This window comes from Diabrotica undecimpunctata, chromosome 3 (assembly GCF_040954645.1).
Source record: "Diabrotica undecimpunctata isolate CICGRU chromosome 3, icDiaUnde3, whole genome shotgun sequence".
NCBI classification, from domain to species: domain Eukaryota; kingdom Metazoa; phylum Arthropoda; class Insecta; order Coleoptera; family Chrysomelidae; genus Diabrotica; species Diabrotica undecimpunctata.
In genome coordinates, this window is record NC_092805.1 from 78,607,635 (window position 1) to 78,630,256 (window position 22,622).

Genomic DNA, 22,622 nt, shown 5'->3' on the forward strand with positions numbered 1-22,622 from the left:
TTTTTATCGGAAGACGTCAAAATAATGCTCCAAATCGAGAAAATTGCTGGATATATCTTAAATTTGAAATAAACATAATTAATCAATAGGTTTTTTTTTTATTTTGTGTTATGCTCGGTTTATCTTGCCGCAAAGGAAGATAAAGTTACATCAATGTATTTATTGTTTTGCATCAATACTATTATTGACGTATATATATTTTTTTATACAGTGTAGGTAAAAGTTTATGGTCGGTATGTACCTTATGTGAGATGGAGTGAGAAACACCTATTTAAAAAGAGAGAGGTATATTAGGTCAGCCCACTATATCGTCGAAATAGCATTAGTGAAACTAAGAAAAGAAGAGAAGTTCAACGTTGCCAAACTTATTGGTTTTATTTGACCTGTTGTCTTTTTAGCATTTTAACAACGTTCTAAGATAATCAAATTTAGGCGAATTGATTTAAATGGCCGCTTACTGTTTTTTATTTTAAATTTGCCACAGATTTTCTTTACAATAAGTTTAATTTAACATTTTGATTTCCACTTCGGAAATCGTTTTATGTAAATAAAATTTATTAATGTTTCATATTTTAAGTACGATTTCCGAATTAAAAATCTAAACATCAAAATAAGCTTATTTTAAAGTCACATTGTGCCTTATTTCCAATGAAAATAATAAAATGCATATAACTCCACAATAAATAAACCTTCATACGAAATTATTTGGCAACGTCTCATGTCGCGTAGTCAAAGCACCGAATCAAAGTACCAACACAGGTAACGAACGAGTAGAGGTGGGCATTCTTTTTTTTTTCAAATCTGGAGAAAACTAATAAATATTTTTGAAAAATTTAAACGCAGAATGAAAGAATACATTATTACCGAGGGCCGAAAGTCTCTGAAAACTTCTATAATGTTTATTTTAATAAGTTACAGGGGCGAAAAAAGAGAAAATTTAGTGTGATTTTGAATTTTAAGTACTCATTCAAAAAAACTTTTTGTTTATTTCGGCCCTCGGCAATAATGTCACCTTTCATTCTGCGTTTAAATTTTTCAAAAATATTTGTTAGTTTTCTCAGGATTCGAAAAAAAATATTACATTTAAAAAGCATTGGCCTGAAATTTTGCGCCTACGCTCTTAACGCAACTAAACCGATTTTCGTAAACAATAACTATGATGACAGTAGTTTCAAGTAAGAGAGTACCTACATAAACAAACATAATGGCTATTATCGCTTATGTGTATATTTATTGAAGTGAAAGAAACTAATGAAGAATATATTTATTTTAACTTGAAAAATAAACTAAACAATACAACCGGATATTAGTAATTGTACTACGTAGGATACTATGGATGTAAGGTTACTGTTTGCTAAAATTTTATTGCAAGATTCTTGAAGGCAGCGTACCATAACAATCACTAAACTACCCTTCAAGTATTTTTGGCCACTCATTGTACTTGTTATTTCTTTAAAAGGCCGTAAAATTTGGGAAAATTAAGAACAAATAATCCAGTCTTCATTATTTAGATTTGGTCCAAGTCTAAGTCTGTATTAACTAATACAAACGTGGAACGGATTGCCTCTTCTAACTCGGTCATTCTTTTTAACATGTAATAGGTGAAGTTCTACCTAGTTTCCACGTCTTGGATTGGCCGTTTGGGAACTTTGTTGTTGTAATTGATACTTTAAAAGCCTTTCTAAAGATAAGGTACTTTTTTTGAAATGTGTTTTTTAGAAACTGAAATTTGAAATTAGTGAAATAATTTCACTAATTTCAAAAGCAATTTTTTCTGAATTATGGTTTCCAGAAAGATGGCAGCAGCCTAATAAAATCGTTTTATATTCTAAATTTTCGGTTAAATATTGTCCTGTTAATGCGATGTAACTCTCAGTTACTCCATATCTCCAAAGGTCAGTAGTAATACAGATATTTTCTACTTCTTTAACTTGTGATCTAATAATTTGCTTAGTTTTGGTATAACATTTCTGAAGTAATGAGCCTGACGTAATGAACAAGTTTTTCTTGTTGGTGGTTTATATCCAGGAATCCACCCTGCAAACTTTTTAAAAGCTCGTTTTTCAACTATGGAAAACGGATGAAACGAGTCTTTGAATAGGTTTATTAAATCCATATCTATTTGTTTCTTTTGTTCTAAACTAATATTTTTATTAATGGAAGTATCCATCACATTTTGACGCTTGGGTGGCGGTGGCAGTATGTCAGTACTTGTAGTAGAAGTAGTCGAAACGGACAGAAATGCGTCAGGAGAAGTTTCAATCATTGCAATATTCAGAAAGTGGACCATAAGAGCTGCATCTTCTACAAATGCGCATTCTTTGAAAATAAAATTATTATTCTTATACTAGGTCAATCATTTTGACTAAGAAAAATAATTCATAATTGAATATTTACAATAAATAAATCCTTTGACGAACTATCAATAAAGATTTGAAATCGAAATTGCAGATCAATCGTAAATCGAAACTCATTCATTAATCAGAATACCCAGTTATAAAAAACAAAAGAAAGAGTTAAGAAGCTGGTTACTTCTATAAAAAAAGAAAAAGAAGATTGTACTAGTGAAAATCAACCAGTACAAGAAAAAGGAACTGATAAAGATGACTTAAGTCCATGGTCTATTTTTGATGAATTTATTAGACATGACTCATCTAAACATACACCTGTATCTAGAGATATAAAAGAAGTCGACATGTATTTTTTTGATGATATTACCCACAAAAAATTTCGAACGGTGATTGGAACTGTCCATTACAGTGGTGGAAAAACCATCGCCATGTATATTCTAACTTAACCACTATATTCATAAAATATTGTAGTATTGTAACAAAATCTGTACATTGTGAACACATATTCAAAATCTGGTTTAATTTTAAACAAAAGAAGAAACAACAAGAAAAGTGGAAAAACGTATATTTTTAAATGTCAATTTAGACGATTCGCGATTTAATAATGTGTCATGTAAATGTAAGTACTATTTGTATTGTTTAATTTATTTTTTAAGTTATAATAAATATATCCTTCGTTAGTTTCTTTCAATATAATAGCCAATATGTTTTTTGTATACTCGCTTATTTGAAACTACTGATAAACAATCAACTAGTTACAGTTTACGAAAAACGGTTCCGATAAAAATGTCAATGACCCACCTCTAGTTTCTTAGGAGTTTCGTAGGATAGGAACCAGAGATATGTATATCTCAGATCGGAACTAATCGGAACTAATCGAAACTAATCGGAACTAATCGTGTTACTACTGGGCAATGGGCAGCAATAAGAAATATGGAGGGGAGACCAAGGGGAAATATGATTGTTATCTTTGTCTGTTCGCTGAAAATATGATTTTATATCTGCGTTAGATATCCTGTTAAATTTTACCATACCGACCATAAACTTTTACCTACACTGTATATAAAGTCACAAAAATATTTTCTTTTATTTGCTATTTTAATCTCGAAAATATATATTTTCTTCTTTCCTTTGCTGTTTTTATACGACTATTTATTAAAGTATTTACTAATATTATGTAAGATTTTATCAATAGTATAATATGTCCTTTCGTAAATAACTTTGAATGTTAATAAAAAAAAATTATACTACCGGTCCCTTTTTTGCACTTTGAGCTACATTTCTTATCATTATATACTTTGCTCTCCTTATAAGATTGCCGCAAATAAAATGAAGTGGTATTAATTAATGAATTATTTTAAATAAATAGTAATTTTTTAATGTTTTAAATCTATCAGTCTAGGAATGTACAGATACTAGTTTTATTTGTTTATAAAGATCTGATGTTTTTTATTTATATTTTTTCCCGCTTTCCTTATGTTAATTTAGAATAGGTTTCTTTTTTAATTTTCCTAAGGGCATTGCATTTATATACGCCAATATATAAACTCGTGTCGTAAAGGTAAATTGTTTTCGGTGTTTATAGACTATGTCTGAAATTATTTTTTCCCCAAGTTTCATCTGTAACTTATGACAAAATCCGGCAAATCTTTAACTTATGGGAAAAATTATGCCACGGTTTTCTGTACCTTGGTTCTTATACGACTCCTATTATGTTTAATTTATTTAACAGAGCTAAGTAAATATCATGAAATCCGTGATAGTATCTCGGTATATCAAGAGAATTTAAAAATTCTTTTGGACAATTTACGGCTTCATCTTTATTAATCATACTGTTAATTGATTTAAAAGGTACCAAATCACCTGGTAACAACTGTAGAATCTGATAGTTAATTTCGTTAACATCAACATTTTTCTCAGCCAAAACTGCGTGCTCACTGAACCAAATATGATTCAAGTAATTATTCAGTACGGCCGCAAAGACACTTACAATTAATTCATGATTGGTCTCAATAAAATTGCAAAAACTAACTAGAAGTTTGAAGCATTATGTATTTGGATGAAGTTTTATTTTACCGTTTCCAATATTAAGCAAATTTTTGGAAAATTTTGGAAAATATTTGCGAAAATAGATTGTTTTGCACTGGTTCTCTTATGTTAATAATCAATCGAAATGTTTTAACATTTAGCCATAAAAACAATTGTGTTAAACATGTATGAATCTCGTCCGCATATACAAAGAGAGGAACAACCAGTAATGTCTCTCTTCCTGTAAACTAACAATTACTCACTACTAACACATGCAAAATAAAACTGCGTGAAACAATAAATCAAAGATTTAATGTTTATATTTTTGTAATTGTATTATTTGAAATATAAAATCACAAAACAGTGTTTTTCGATTTTCAGTAAATAATGAAATTCATTTAAAATCATTAATTTGAATTTGAAATATTTATATTAAATAATATTGAATTTTATTAGTTACTTTAAGAAAATATTAAGTGAAATAATATCTCAGTTTTCCGTGTTGGCTATAGCAACAGTAAGCTGCCTACATTTGTATACAAATGTAGGCAACTCAACGACTATAAAATATTATAATTTTTTTTTATAAAATATACTTTTTGTAGAGATAATATAGCTTAATTTATATATATATATATATATATATATATATATATATATATATATATATATATATATATATATATATATATATATATATACGATAAAAATATGGGAAAATTGTATGGATTTATTAAATTTACTGAATTAGATTTTAATATTTTTTAACATGTAGGCAACTCAACGACTGTAAAATATTATAATTTTTTTTTATAAAATATACTTTTTGTAGAGATAATATAGCTTAATTTATATATATATATATATATATATATATATATATATATATATATATATATATATATATATATTATATATATATATATATTATATATATATATATATATATATATATATATATATATATATATATATATATATATATATATGTTATATGAGAAAATATTAACCTTGAACTAGCTTAAGTTCGCCGACTTCAGATTTCATCATCTCATTCCCATAGAAACCGCTGAGCACGCAGTAGAACTTTGTACGAACCGTTGGCCAATATTCATGGGAACAGCGATTCAGCATTTCATACTAAACCTATAAATTACCATTTTCAGATGCCGGAACCACTCTTAGCTGCAACTTCGACCAGTCCAGTTAATGTAGTCATTTTAAATTAATTTAATTTTGTACTATTATTTAATATTTAATTTGTAACAAATAAAGTTCTTTTTTTAAAAAGTCAAATACGTGATTAGTGATCTAACAATTGGCGCAAAGTCAGTAGGATCCGGTTAACGTTGCTAGAACACGTGTATACTCACTGGCAGCGGCGGATTCTCATCCCTTAACGGAACAAAGAATCTACGGAAGTCCTCACTCCTGTGACCTACGGAAGGAACACCTAGTGAAGCCCCTGGTAGCCGAGCAGAGAGAACAAGACAACCCTTAAAGAAGAAAGCATCTCCGAACAACCTCACTCCTGTGATCTACGGAAGGAACACCTAGTGAAGCCCCTGGTAGCTGAGCAGAGAGAACAAGGCGTCCCGATGTTCTTCTTTATGTAAGTGGATTTTGAATCATCTCGTTAATAATTTTGTTATAATAATTTACGAAATTGACTATACTGCAAGTCAATTAATCAAGATACAAAAAAAATATAAGTTGATTATCTAATATTTGAAATTATTGATATTCCCTTACATACTATTTTATACTGATATTTTATTGACATATTTTTTTTTACTTGCTATATTTTGGTATATTTTTCTTGATATATTTTTATTTGGTATATTTGATACATTTTTGTTGATATATTATTTGATATTTTTATATTGATACATTTTTGCCCTTTATATACCACCACATTTTTTTTCTCTCTCTTATATACTGATACATTTTATATTTCTCCATACTTCTATTTTTCATTTTCGTTTAAAAATATCTCGAAAAATGCCTGAGACACGTTCCCAGACTCAACAAGAAATCGAACCATACAAGCTTTCGGAAATATTTTCTATTATCCCAGAATTTGAAGGCGATCCGATTTCTCTTTCTACATTTTTAGATGCGTGCGACTGTGCTTTTAAAATGGCCACAGGCGATCAGCGCGTTCTATTAACGATTCACGTAAAAAATAAACTCAAAGGTAAAGCTGCACAGCTTATTAATTCTAGAAAACCAATTTCTTATACAGAAATAAAACAATTACTAAATCTACATTTCGGAGACAGTAGAGACCTGACCTTCTTAATACAAGACTTACAAAGACTAAGACAACTATCTAACGAATCTCCTCTAACCTTCTTTAACCGTTTACAAGTTCTGAATGCAAAAATGCACGCCTCGATCCAAGTAGCAAATTTATCTCCAGATCAAAAAACTGCCCAATGTGACTTAATCGATACCATGGCCCTAAACACACTTTTAACCGGTTTAGAACCTCGTCTAGGACAAATTATTAGGGCTAGTAATCCAAAAGATCTCATTGAAGCAAGCAATCGTATTAGACGCGAACTTCAATTGTCATATTTTGAAGAACAAAAATCTACTTCTAGATCAACTATTCCTAAACCCTCTCAACCAATGAGAAGACCCTCATCTCAGTTTACAAAATGTACAAATTGTGGCCGCATTGGTCATCTAAATAGTGAATGCCGCTCTTCACGTTTCGTACAGCCAAACCAAACTTTTTCTAGGCCACACGGTTACCAAAACCAATATAATAATGGACCTAACAACTATCAAAACAATCAGAACCCTAATAGGAATCTATATTCGTCCAATAATCCAAATTTCAACCAACAGAGACCTTCCTTTTCATCTCAAAATCAAAATCAAAATCGTCCATCTGTTATTCAAAGAAACCCAAACTTCCAAAGAGCACATGTTTTAAACGAATACCCTGATGAAATGACGACTAACTATTATACAGACGAATACTATACAGATAATTATTATAATACCGATAATTATGAAAACTATGAAACAGATTATTATACAGAAAATAATCCACAAACTGATAACATTTACGAAACCAATAACACACAAAATTATCAGGATTTTCTTTCACTTCAGAATCGAAATCATCCTCCCAATCATACGAACCCCTCAACGGATATTACGAATATCCAAGAACAAATCCAAGCACTCAACTTAGACAACTTTCACCCGAATCTCAATTTTCCCGAACAGACATTCATGTAACCCCATTTCATACAATGAGTTCCAAAAATTTATATTACATTAACGATGCTACCAACACTTTTAAACTTTTAATCGACACAGGTGCTGGAATCACTGTTTTCAAAGAAAACACAGCACGCAATTATCATAATAGATTTCCTGAAAACGTTACTATTCAAGGTATAACCGATCAAAAATTGTTAATAACAGAATCTGTCCTGATTCACTTCACTGACAATAATCCTCACAAAGTCTTTATTTTCAATTTAGACATTGATTTCGATGGCATAATAGGCCTAGACTTTCTAGATCATTATGAATGCGTAATAGATCTCAAATCCCGACAGTTGCATACAAATTTTAAAACTGTCACCCTTCACAAAGTAGGACACGAGACAAACACACCTCCTAAAGACAAAACACCGACACACCCTACAGAAACAAGACAAAACGAACCTAAAATAAAAATTAAATCAGATTCTAAACAGGAATCAAATTTAAAATATCAAAACCCTATAAATGAAAAATATACTATCGTAAAAAACCGAGATCAAGACAAAAATCTTGAAAGACCAGAGAGAAAACGAATAAAAGGAAAAAACAGAATTACCATTGACAGCCGGACCGAACAAATATGCAGACTAAAATGCAACTTATCAAATACAGATGCCATATTATCAGCTCAAGAAATAGAAAAAGTTAGATTACCTCATGCATTAGTCCATGTAGATGAAAATGGAGAATTCTTAACTTCCGTACTAAATGCTAATGCTATGCCGAAGACAATCGAATTTTCAGACATTTCAATCGAACCTTTCAAAAATTCGGAGACAATCCTATCCTACAACGGAAATGATTTTGAAGAACCCGTAGTAGATAGAACACGAATAATTAAAGAACAACTAAGAATTGATCATCTAAATTGCGAAGAACAAGAACTAATTCTAGATATATGTACTGAATACGCAGATATATTTTATGTCGAAGGCGACAAACTGACCTTCACAAACGAAATCAAGCACAAAATAGAAACAAACAATGCTAAACCTGTCTTCACTAAATCCTATAGATATCCTCAAATACATAAGGAAGAGGTAAAGACGCAAATTAATAAAATGTTAGAAGAAGGAATAATCCAGAAAAGTGTCTCGCCCTGGTCGAGTCCAGTCTGGGTCGTACCGAAGAAATTAGATGCGTCAGGAAAACAAAAATGGCGAGTTGTTATTGATTATCGAAAACTCAACGAACTCACAGTACAAGACCGTTATCCTCTACCACAAATATCAGAACTATTGGACCAACTAGGAAGATGCCAATACTTCACAACACTAGATTTAGCGTCTGGATTTCATCAGATTGAAATCGAGCCACAAGACATCCAGAAAACGGCCTTTTCCGTCGAAAATGGACATTACGAATTTGTCCGCATGCCATTCGGACTAATGAATGCTCCATCTACTTTCCAAAGAGTAATGGACAACATCCTCTTAGGAATACAAAACGAAAGATGCTTAGTGTATATGGATGACATAATTATCTACTCACCCACTATTCATGATCACATGTCACGACTAACAGAAGTTTTTAAAAGGTTACGAAAAGCAAATTTAAAAATACAGCCAGACAAGTGCGAATTTTTAAGAAAAGAAGTAGCATATTTAGGCCACCTTGTAACAGAAAATGGTGTAAAAACAAATCCAGCTAAAATATCTTGCATCAAAAACTTCCCGGAACCAAAGAACACCAAAGAAATAAAGTCATTCTTAGGCTTAGCCGGTTACTATAGAAGATTTATTCCAAATTTTGCCAAAATTTCTAAACCACTTACGAAACTACTTCAGAAAGACGTACCTTTTATTTTTAATTCTGATTGCAAAGAAGCCTTTAACGAACTCAAAAATATTTTAACTTCAGATCCAATACTTATATATCCCAATTTTGAGGAACCATTTTTACTAACAACTGACGCTAGTGCATTCGCGATTGGAGCTGTTCTATCGCAAGGCCCTATTGGAAAAGATTTACCCATAGCTTATGCCTCCAGAACATTATGCGGTGCCGAAACAAAATATTCGACTATAGAGAGAGAACTATTAGCTATCGTATGGGCAGTCAAACATTTTAGACCATATCTTTTTGGCCGAAAATTCACCCTGATTACCGATCATCGACCCCTTACATGGCTTTTCTCGATAAAAGATCCAGGAAGCCGATTAGCGCGTTGGCGCCTAAAACTCGAAGAATACAATTATAAAATAGAACATCGCGCAGGAAAAATAAACAGAAATGCAGATGCCCTCTCAAGGATAAAGATTAACCATTTCAAGGATTGTGCAAACTTTCAATCAAAAATCTCATTACATGCATCGAATGAAGATGATACGGAAACTCAAGAAAACGAAGACGACGATGAAGAAAATATAGAAAAAATGTCCGAAGAACTTGACAAGTTTATCGAACTGTATAGAACAAAGTCAATAATCGATTATTCTAAAATTGAAACATCGAATACGGACTTGTTAGACAAATCCAACAAAAATATTGTTACATTTTTTTGGCAGAATAAACTTGAAGAACTCCACGAGAACATAATGAATGACATATTCGAAGAAAACATGGAATATAGTAACCGAAGAATTAATATTGTACACAGCAAAACTGTAAAAGATCGAAAATATTTTATTATACCATTACCGTTTGATCCCGAACGAGTAATATCACACTTGTTTCTTGTACTTTTTGCAAATAAAGATCAATTCGATGAATCAAAAATATATTGCGTCGAAAATAATCTCGAACTACCTATCCTAGAAATATTTTCTTATATTTTTGCTGACAAAGAATTAAAATTAAGAATCTGTCAAAATATAATTAAAACAGCCAGCGAAGACGAAATCCCTCAAATTTTAGATCATTACCATTGTGGTAAAAACAATTTACATCGAGGAATAAACGAAACTGTCAGAAGAATAAAGCAGAAATACAATTGGAAGAATTTAACAAAAGATGTAGAGAAATTTGTAAAAGCATGTGAAATATGCCAAAAAGTTAAGATTTGCAGGAAAAACTTAAGTGGACCACTAGTCATAACAGAAACTCCAAAAACACCATTCGAAAGAATAAATATGGATATATTCGAATACCCTACTAGGAACTACGCTTTAACTATTCGTGACGAATTGACAAAATTCACGCAAGCCTATCCTTTGGAAGACAAAAAGGCAGTAACAGTAGTCAAGACACTCCTACTCTTTTTTCAACACTATGGAACACCACTAAGAATTCATTGTGACTGCGGTCGAGAATTCGAGAATGCTATAATCAAAGATCTATGCGAATTATACGACATTAAACTAACATTTTCTAGCGTTAACCATCCACAATCTAATGGATCTATAGAAAGGTTTCATGCCACACTCTCAGAAATGATTAGAGCAAATCAAGCCGAGAACCCAAACGATCATCCCTTCACTATACTTCCTTATGCAATAATATGCTATAACAACACAAAGAATAAGACCCACGGTTTCACACCATATGAACTTATATTTGGGCACACTGCAGGCCGACCACCAGAAACTCTATACAATCAAAAAACACTAATGAGTAAATATATTCGAGACCTGAATAACCGCATGGAATATTTTTACAAAGTAGCCAGAGCAAAAACAGAAAGACAGAAAGAAAAGGCGAAAGTAAGATTTGACGAGAATATTTCAGAACGAAGACCTGATTTTAAAATTGGTGACAAAGTTTACGTAAAAGAATCCCAAATTAAATCAAAATCGGATAATCTTTTTAATGGACCTTTCGAAATTCAAGAAGTTTTTACAAATTCCGCAATTATCCTTAATACCAAAACTAACCAAACCTCTAAAGTAAATTTTGACAGACTGAAACCTTATTTTGAATAATTTTCCTTTACAGATTCTATGGACTCCTTTCTATCGTCCAATCCCAAATTCTCCTCACTCCAATTAATAACACAATTGGAATATTTTTTCATGAAAAAGGAACTATACGAATATCTAACGACAAATGGACTTTACTTGTTTACAAAGAATTATTACCTATCAAAACTACAATATCCAATAATGACAGAATTTTGGAAAACCTGTTAGAAAAATTTATTAACGTGGATACACCGAGAAAACTTGCCTTTCAAGCCGAAGTACAGACACATGTTAGTCTGCTAAAACAAATCTCAAACTCTGTTAATTTAAAATATAAAGAAATAACCTCTGACACAGTACCTTATAATAAACGCCTAAAACGCGGTTTAGTAAATGGTATTGGAACAATCTGGAAATCTATTACTGGAAATTTAGACGCCTCTGATGGCGAATACTTTAATAAATGTATAAATAAGATAAATTCCGATGAAACTCAAATTGAAAATCTCCTAAAAAATCAAATATCTGTTACCACTTCAGTTATAAGAACTTTTAACACTACAATTCAAAAATTGCAAATAGACGAAGAAACTTTTAACAAAGACTTAAAAACTATCGAGACTACACTTCTGGACATTAATAATGACATCTCCTTTTACCAAGCACAATTACAAATACTAGATTTATGTGAGTCCTTAATGGAAAGCTACGTATTTTTAGAAAATTATTTAAATGATATACTAAATTCTATCACATTCTCTCGCCTGCAAATTCTACATAGTTCTATTATTTCACCCATAGACTTAATGGACGCATTAAAAGAAATCTCACAGTCATTACAAAATAACGTATTGCCTCTACCCACTTATATGTCAAATATAGCTCAGTATATTGACATAATAAAACTGCAAGCTTATCAGCTTGATTCAAAAATTGTTTTCGTCCTCGAAATTCCGTTAGTTGATCCCGAAGTATTCACCTTGTATCAATTATATTCAATACCAATATTAGATAATCAAACTGGTTTTCATCATATACTTTCAACTGTTCATAAATACATAGCGCGAGATGATGATTCAATTTCATATGTTTTACCCATGGACACCGAAAAATGCAAACAAATCAGTCAAAACCAAAGAATGTGTACAGACATTCTTCCGTATCCCATAGACACAGATGCTATATGTGAAGCCCAGCTTTTGAAACCTCTCAGCAACTTACCAAAAACTTGCCAGATGTCCATGCTCTTGGCACAAGGTTACAATGTACAAGAAATTGACCGAAATTTATGGTTACTAACCATTTCCGATCCATTACCAGTAACAATCAAATGTGCAAGAAAAGACGTCACTACACAAATAATCAAAACAAATTCAATCTTAAGATTAATTCCCGAATGTATTGCATTCATCGGCAGTACCAGAATTCATGCTAGAGACCAAATTGAGAAATATACAAATATCACGTATAGAAGTCACCCAGTTAACGTACCCTACAGATGCTGTGACCATTTTGAGACAAAGAGTCACCTATCAAAATTGAAACCACTAAAACTCAGTAAGATCAACGTAGATGACTTAAATATTGCACAACACAAATTGGACCAATATTCAGAAGAACTGGACCATATTATGAGCCAATCATTTATTGAGGAACATCTATCCTTATTCACTATATCAACCTTATCCCTGATTATTATCCTAGTTATCTTATACCTTTTCTGCAAATACCGAACCAAAATATTCCCAAAAAATTGCAATCTCCTTGTCCCAGGATCAGCCTCCAACTTCATTACCACGCAGAAATTCCATTAGACAGAAACTTCAGGGCTTAGCCTCCTTCAGAAGAAGACCCAATGTCCAACAAGAAAGCGAAGCAGAAACACCAATTACTCTGTAAAAGTCAAAGCAATGGCATTGACTTTTCACTAATAAGGGGAGCTGTTATATGAGAAAATATTAACCTTGAACTAGCTTAAGTTCGCCGACTTCAGATTTCATCATCTCATTCCCATAGAAACCGCTGAGCACGCAGTAGAACTTTGTACGAACCGTTGGCCAATATTCATGGGAACAGCGATTCAGCATTTCATACTAAACCTATAAATTACCATTTTCAGATGTCGGAACCACTCTTAGCTGCAACTTCGACCAGTCCAGTTAATGTAGTCATTTTAAATTAATTTAATTTTGTACTATTATTTAATATTTAATTTGTAACAAATAAAGTTCTTTTTTTAAAAAGTCAAATACGTGATTAGTGATCTAACATATATATATATATATATATATATATATATATATATATATATATATATATATATATATATATATATATATATATATATACGATAAAAATATGGGAAAATTGTATGGATTTATTAAATTTACTGAATTAGATTTTAATATTTTTTAACATTCTCAGTAGATTTTAAAATAGAAGTTTATTAAAAATTATTTTTAAAACACTAAACAACTAACTATATAACTGTTTGTATGCGAAAATAAAACTGCTTTTACTATTTTCCTTACAGTTTCATTATATTTTCTCGAGTTTAAGCGAAACGAAAAAAGTAAATAGACATGAACTTGTTCAAGAAACGGTTGCTAGTCATTTCTTTTCTGTACCATAATTATTAACTACCCTGAGGCTGGCTTTGTCTTAGTAAGTTTTGACGTAGTATCGTTGTTCACAAATCTTCCACTTTCAAGTGTATAAATTTTTCTCCGTAACCATTGGAATCAAATCCAACCCCACAGTCCTATATCTTGGGAAACTTTTTCCGAATTATTAAAATTGATTTTTGACACCAATTATTTATTTTCAATGACAAATTAATATTATCGTCAAATTTTTGGAACTCTTTACGTTTACCAATTCCCTCGATAATCGTACCTCCCTGCATTCCAAATAAACACATGTACGACAGCAGGCCATGTGAAATTATGACATCCTAGAACGGATAGAAAACAATCAAAAAGATTAGTGTGGTTTGACCCTTGAAACATGAAAGAGCTTAAACCAACATTCAAATGAAGCCATCGGTCAAAATTAAATAAACAATAGTGCTCTTTTACAGTTTTTCTTGTGTTTTTTGTTTCATTTTTCTCGTTTAGTTAGTAAGTTTTAATGTTAAGTTATCGTAGAATTTTTATAATATCTAGAAAAATACCCACAAATTGTTTTTGTAAGTATGTAAAGTGTATGTAAAGTAAAGTTTTGTAAGTATCTTTTCTATTTGTAGTGAACTGATGATGCTTTTAAAAATAAAAGCAAAATGTATTCAAATAAATCAATGAAGTATTTGACGACTTTTATTTGCCAATTATTGACCGATCAAACCTCTAGTCAACTAGTCAACTATTGAATATAATTTATATATATATATATATATATATATATATATATACGTATATATATATATATATGTATATATATATATATATATATATATATATATATATATATATATATATATATATATATATATATATATATGTCTGTTATCCCAGTTAGTTTAAAAAGAAAGGTTTTTAACCAGTGGGTTTTACCGGTTTTTACATATGATGCAGAAACACTGACTCTGACAAAAATAACAATAGATAAAATAAGAGTTACACAACGCGCTATGGAAAGATCAATATTAGGTATTACCATCAGAGATAAAGTACCAAACCTAGAAATATGAAGAAGAACAGAAGTCACAGATGCAGTTGAAAAAATAGCCATGGCTAAATGGGCTTGGGCCGGACATGTTGCCAGATTAATGGATGACAGATGGACCAGAAAGATTCTGGAATGGCGACCAAGGCAAGAGGCATATCGAAGCAGAGGACGACCACCGACTAGATGAACGGATGATATCAAAAGCATCACCAAAAACTGGATGCAATAAGCACAAGATAGAAATAGGTGGAAAATTTTACGGGAGGCCTATGTATGTGGGATATACAGATTGAACGAATTTAAAACGGAACATACAATTTAATATATGTCTGTTTGAACTGCATTTGAAATAGTGGACCAATATAAAACTTGGACAAAAATAAATCCATACCCAGTGATAGACATTGTATAAAATATCGTTCAACTATCTGTCTCCTTTAAAGGAAAGAGGAGCTTGCCTAATAGTCGGAGAGATAGAGCCGAAATTTTGAACTGATCAGAGTAATATGACATTTCTCTATTGGAATATATTCATTGTAACTGGGTTAAGACTTTGCCTTACAGGCGGACGCCACTCGTGGTACAGGGGGTGGCTATACAGGGATGAAGTTGTAATTTTTTTCGGAAAAATTAACGATCGATAACATGGCTGAAAATTTGCCCAGAGTAAGATCTTGGTATAACTAGACGAAATCCCGCGAAAAGGCGGACGCGAGAGTGGATACATAAGGGGCGGCGGACAGGGGTGAAATTGCAATTTTTTGGGGAAAAATTAACGATAAGTAATATGTCCGTAATTTTCATGGCTCATTATTTAGCCCCTAAAAACTCTAAATCCAAAAGAGCGGACAGCTGGGTTGGTACAGAGAGCCATAAAACGGGGTCAAATGTACCACTTGCCTGCGCATTTTAGGTCCCGGTAAGAATTTTCAAACTGATTTTATTATGATATTTTTATACCGATTGATTTGAAAATTTGTATGCTCACTTCTGTTACTATTCTGAAAAGCGCCAAGTAGAGTTTTCCTCAAAATTTTCCAAAAAAATTTCCGTAAATGAAAATTTTCGTAATTTTTTCTCACTCTCATTGATGTCATCATCTTCGTCACTTTCACTTTCAATAATATCCCATTCATTATCTGCTTCATTTTCAATCACTACTTCTCGAACTGATTCTGGCATTTGAGGTCCACTAAACCATTTGAAGTTATATGTTTCATCTTCAAACTCCCAACCATGTTCTTCATCAATCAATTCTGTTGGTACTTTTTTATGAGCATTTTTCCAAATATTTGAAATATAATGGGCTCGCAGTAGATGTTGGTGTAATTCATCTTGACATGGTGGTAAGCTTGAAGCATCGAAAATTTTTTTTTAAAGGCTCGTTCACATTATGCATCTTATACTGCCGGTTAAATAGTGAAAATCTGACATCGTTTACTTTTCTTTTTGGAATTGTTCTCGTCAGTCATGTTCCCTATAAGTGACATATGAAAGTTTCTAAGGTTTCAAAAACTTCATTACAATCGAAGTCAGTTTCACCAAGTTGGATAAAAGCATCTTGATTCTTATTACATTTAGCGCATGCGTCTAGAATTACTGATCTAAATGGAACGCGCATCATTATTATTTTAATATTTTAAAATTTTAAAATAATAATGATGCAAAATTAATGTCCAAACAGAATTTGTAAAATTATAATTAACTAATGAAAAAAAATTCAATCAATTTAAAAGTTAAAAAAAATATTGAAAATATCTACAAAGTAAATTTCAAAACTTAAAAAATTGATAATTCAACTATTAAATTGATTTTTATTAATAATTATTTGTAAAATGTTAAAGGAATTCTACAAATTGAATTTTACTTATTGATAAATAGAAATAATATATTTTGTATTTGATTATTAATGTAATAATAAATCAAATTTTTCTTATCTGAACAACCATTATTTATGCAATATAAATTTAAAAACCTTTTTATTGTAATAAAAAATAAATAAAATTACTATTTGTTATACCAAAAATATTTAATAGTTAACATTATAAAATTACTTTAATTTAATAAAATATCAAATATCAAACATTTATTCAATTAAAAATTAATTCGTAAAATATTTAGATTTAAGAAAAAAATGTGATTTGTAAAGTAAATATGACTTTAGTTTGAAAAAAAAACACTATCATAATACCATTTTAAAACTACAAAATATTCTATAAAAGATTCAGGCGATGACGTAGAGTTTTATCAAATGTTTTAGAAAAGTTTTTCTAATTTTTTTTTTCTTATTGGAAAAATCGTTTGAAAATTTTTGGAAAAAAATCATGGTGTAACTTACAGAAAATCGAAAGGATTCTACAAATTAGATTTACGGAAATTTTTTTGGAAAATTTTGAGGAAAACTCGACTTGGCGCTTCTCAGAATAGTAACAGAAGTGAGCATACAAATTTTCAAATCAATCGGTATAAAAATATCATAATAAAATCAGTTTGAAAATTGTTACCGAGACCTAAAATGCGCAGGCAAGTGGTACATTTGACCCCGTTTTATGGCTCTCTGTACCAACCCAGCTGTCCGCCCTTTTGGATTTAGCGTTTTTAGGGGCTAAATAATGAGCCATGAAAATGGCGGACATATTACTTATCGTTAATTTTTCCCCAAAAAATTGCAATTTCACCCCTGTCCGCCACCCCTTATGTATCCACTCTCGCGTCCGCCCTTTGGGATTTCGTCTAGTTATACCAAGATCTTAATCTGGGCAAATTTTCAGCCATATTATCGATCGTTAATTTTTCCGAAAAAAATGACAACTTCATCCCTGTATAGCCACCCCCTGTACCACGAGGGGCGTCCGCCTGTAAGGCAAAGTCTTAACCCAGTTACAATGAATATATTCCAATAGAGAAATGGCATATTACTGATCAGTTCAAAATTTCGGCTATATCTCTTGGACTATAAGGAAGCGATAAGTGGTTTGACAGCATAATAACTGCTTGTGTAGTCTAGTTTTTTCAGTGATTCTAGGCAACCTATTTGGGTGGAGTTTTAACTAGTTCTTGAATGAATTCCGATTCCAGCAGCCCGCTGAAGTATTGGATTTTTATAATATAATTATTTGACAACCTTTTGTTGGCCAACCCCCTAAAGCGGAGTTGAGCCGAAATACATTGATTTCGTATGTTCCGTTTTAAATTCGTTCAATCTGTATATGTATGTGTGATGCATTTTGTATTAGTTAGACAAAACTTAAGGCAGCTTTAAACAAAAGAAAAAGTGTAAATAGTGAAGTAGAGGACTCACAACATAAACATAAACCACACCCTTACATTAAAGATTTTCCTGAGGGTTTTAAATTTAATATTCGTTGTTATATACAAAAAGCGTAAAAATAAAGGACATCCTGTAAAGATTATTTTACAAAAAAATTTAAAGACAGAAATACTATCAAAATTTTCAGAGTAAGTCTCAGGAGAATTTTTAAACATTTTGTGTATAGTACTTGTGAGAAAGAGCTATGTAGTCGTTCAGAAAAGAATCGAGTTTTTAAGTAACTGAAATAATTTTTAAAAAGAACATGCTTCATTTGTTTATTTAGACAAAATGTGGATTTTTCCTAAAGGTGGAACAAAACCGATTAATGAGGGTGAAAATTCATTTTAAAAGAACAAAATGCTATGAAAGAGACTACAAGGTCAGTTGACGCAGTCACAGAACAGCCCCTTTGTTCTGTTGATTTGTCTGAGCTTCCACATAAACCAAGACTATCAAGCAGTTCAATTATCAACACTCGTGACGCCTGTTAAAGATATCAACCGTCAGCTGATTGAAAATAAAAATGATAAATGGGAAACCCAAAAAAAAAGATTTTACAAAACAACTCGTCCAACACTTATTGAATGACCAGATCCACTCCAGGTAACCAATGAGAATGCTGGAAGTATTCTACGTGTGGCCAGAAATCATTTTTTTTATTTATTTATTTATTGCTAATTTACAATCTACTTCAATACAGTAATAAGTAAATATGATGTATTTACCTAGCAGCTCGACTCCCGACTCTCTGGAATTTACCTAGCAGCTAGGCCTTCTGGCCAAAGTCTTTTTGGACGTCTGTCAACCAGTGGTTGGTTGAATAATTCGTCTATAAGATGGTTTGGATGGTCTGCGCTGCGATTCATGTATCGTCTGGAGTGGTCAGCAAAATTACATCATTGATGAAGGGGATGTTGAGGTTTGCATGAAGGGTTTGGTTTGACATATACCATAGGGCTTTAGCTAACATACGAATAGTTTTTGACTGGAATGTCTGTAGTATTTTGTTTGCTTGCTAAGGTTTAAAAAAAATTTAGTTAATAACATGGAATTTCAAGATTAAAGAAAGAAAACAACATAATAAGAAGCAATACACGAATGCTCTTAAGAAGGGTTTTGAAAATGACAACAATACCATATGTTCGATAATATATATCTGCCATAGAAATCTAATAGACATCTAGTAATGCTTATCAGAAAAATAAAACAGGAGACGAAATAAATACAACCTCATAACCTCACACTATTGATGTGTTCTGCCCAAAACCAAATCAAAGAATACACAGGGGAAATCAAAGAACTGCATCTCTAAAATACCTTGTACATTTTTATGTGGGAGAAACCGCAAGACCACTAAGCGTCAGGATACACTAACATAACTCATACATCAAACAGAAAATCAGAATTTGATATCAACCCCAGGGGAAAACACCTCGCTTAGAATTTTAAACTCAATACATGGCTATTTGTCCACAAGCTCAAGGTCAAGTAAGTCACAGAATTAATAAACATCTACAGATTAAAATGAATCATTATTTTTAAAATACGGAGTAGAAATTAACACGTTAAAAACAAACGTAAAATGTAATTTTTGTTCAAATTAATTATTGTGATTTAACCCATATAAATATATTATTTGTAACTTAACATGATCCACTAAATACTTATAAATTAGTTTTTATGTTTTTACAGAATATAAAGTAAACTACTGTTGTAAAAGTTTGAAAATAAAATTTTGTTGCTAAATTTATTTCTTGTTGGCAGTACCTATTTAAAATTAATTCTAGTTTTCTGTTTTGTCCTTTTGTTCATTTTGTCATACCACAATAACAATAGTGTGTCTATACTTTATGTGTTTGATAGTGTAATTATCACAATTCATTTTAACAATATACAATTAGTATTTTGGTCGGGTCGGGGATTAATAAGTACCTTTTGAAATGTCTCAGTTAATTAAACTTGAAATAAGCAATTTCAAAGTATCCTATATTAATTACTTTTTTTAAAATTACTACAATTACTAATTTTTTTACTGTGACATTATACAAAAAAGTCAAAGTTTTTGTGTGTTTCTCTTTATTATTCTGTAAATTATTATCTTTTCTTCGAGCGTTATAACACGGGCGTGCGATTTATGGATGCAAGGGAAACATTGCATCACCAAAATTAATTTTCAGTCGTAAAATATACATATTAAGAATTATTATTTTTTTAAGAATCATTTAGTTTCGTTTTCTCTTATGTCAGTGTGACAGTCTGACAAATGTGCGGTTCTTTGCATCAGAAGAAGAAAATTCACCGGTAACACAGTCTCGAAGCTATTAGACTTTTTAAAAAGGGTCATAGAATGTTATCTAGAACTAGAGGACTACAATAGATCTGAAAAGGTAGCAGTGAAATAACACCTCTCTAAATATATCTATCTATCTTCGTTTTCTCTTCTCACAAAACAAACATGCATTGTTTATGTGACTGACGCGGATGAAAGGGTAATAGTAGTGTGTTCCGTCGCCATTGTCTTTAACATACAGCAAATATTAACCCAATGGAATCAATTTATGTACCTACTAATAAATGGGGGCGTCTTCTAAAAAACAACAATAATTTTTAATGCATGTAATAGATATTGATACTCACCTCAAATACAACATTCTGTATATTATTTAATTTTTTCTTAAAGACTATTCTCGACGTATTTCGTATACAATTTTTCATAATAATTTTTCGAAATATTAACGAAATAATCAATATTTTTAGATTAAAAATCAAAAGTTATATATATATATATATATATATATATATATATATATATATATATACATATATATATATATATATATAAATATATATATGTATATATATATATTTATATATATATATATATATATATATATATATATATATATATATATATATATATATATATATATATATATATATATAAATCCTGGCTGACCCGGCGAAATTCGTACCGCCTTATAATTAAATAATGTGTCTAAAAAGTTGCTAAAAAAAACAAAAAAATACATATTATGCAACAAACATATCATGTGTAAAAAAAGTTGAATCAATTTAATGCCTTTTGATATAAACATTTAAACTCAAATGGTGCGTTCATTGGAAACATCGATATTAGCTGTATCACGACATCCTCTCATTGTTCTTGTTCTGAAGCTATTTTATTGTGGCACTTTATTGCAATTACTATTTTTATTGGGAATAAGCCAATATTTCAGTTTACAATAAGTTTCATAACCTTTCAATTACCACTTCGGAAATCGTTCTTAAAATACAAAACAATAGTAAATTAAACAACTTTTGTTTGTTTTTACTTCTTGAAAAATTCTTCTAATAATTTAATTTTATCTGACTGGTTCATATTGACAATTCAGACATATAGTACACATTTTAAAGTAGACGACTTAAAAATGATATTGCCAATTGCTGAGCTGCGTTCCTGGGACGACTGTAAGATAGTTCATTCGATTACATGAAGTCAACTTTAACTTGAGAATATCCGTCAGAAAAATAATAGTATGTGATTCATCTTTAAAAAGATAAGCACCTGCAATGATGACGTTAAAATTCTCCTGTTAGTGGTTAAAAAATCAGGAATGTTGAATTCTTGTATTTTTGTGGTTTATTTTATGTATATAAAGACCTAAAATTTTATCTTTTTTTTTTCAATAAATAAAAAAAATGTGTATTGTTACGGATATTGTTTTGAAAAAGTATTATTGACATTTCGGGACACTATACATTCGAATCCATTAAATGGCACTGCAAAAACAAAACACCGATGTATGTCGAAACCTTAAAAACGCTTTTTCCTAACATCTATCTTGAAACACATACCTATTTAAAAATTTTGGTTGTTGACTATAGGTGCCTCATTAATCAAATTTAGTGAAACGTTTTTTGTAAGGTACAATATAATATAATAGTATATTATGTAATAATAGAGCCATATTCAGCATAAATCCACAAAATTCCAGATATATCTTTAAAAGACATAAAATAAACCAGCATTAGTTATTAAAAAATTAAGGTCAAATACTGTACAAAATGTAAAAACTTTTGAGAATATTACAAAATATCACGTTAAGCAAAATATAATTCTAAAATTATCTTATACAG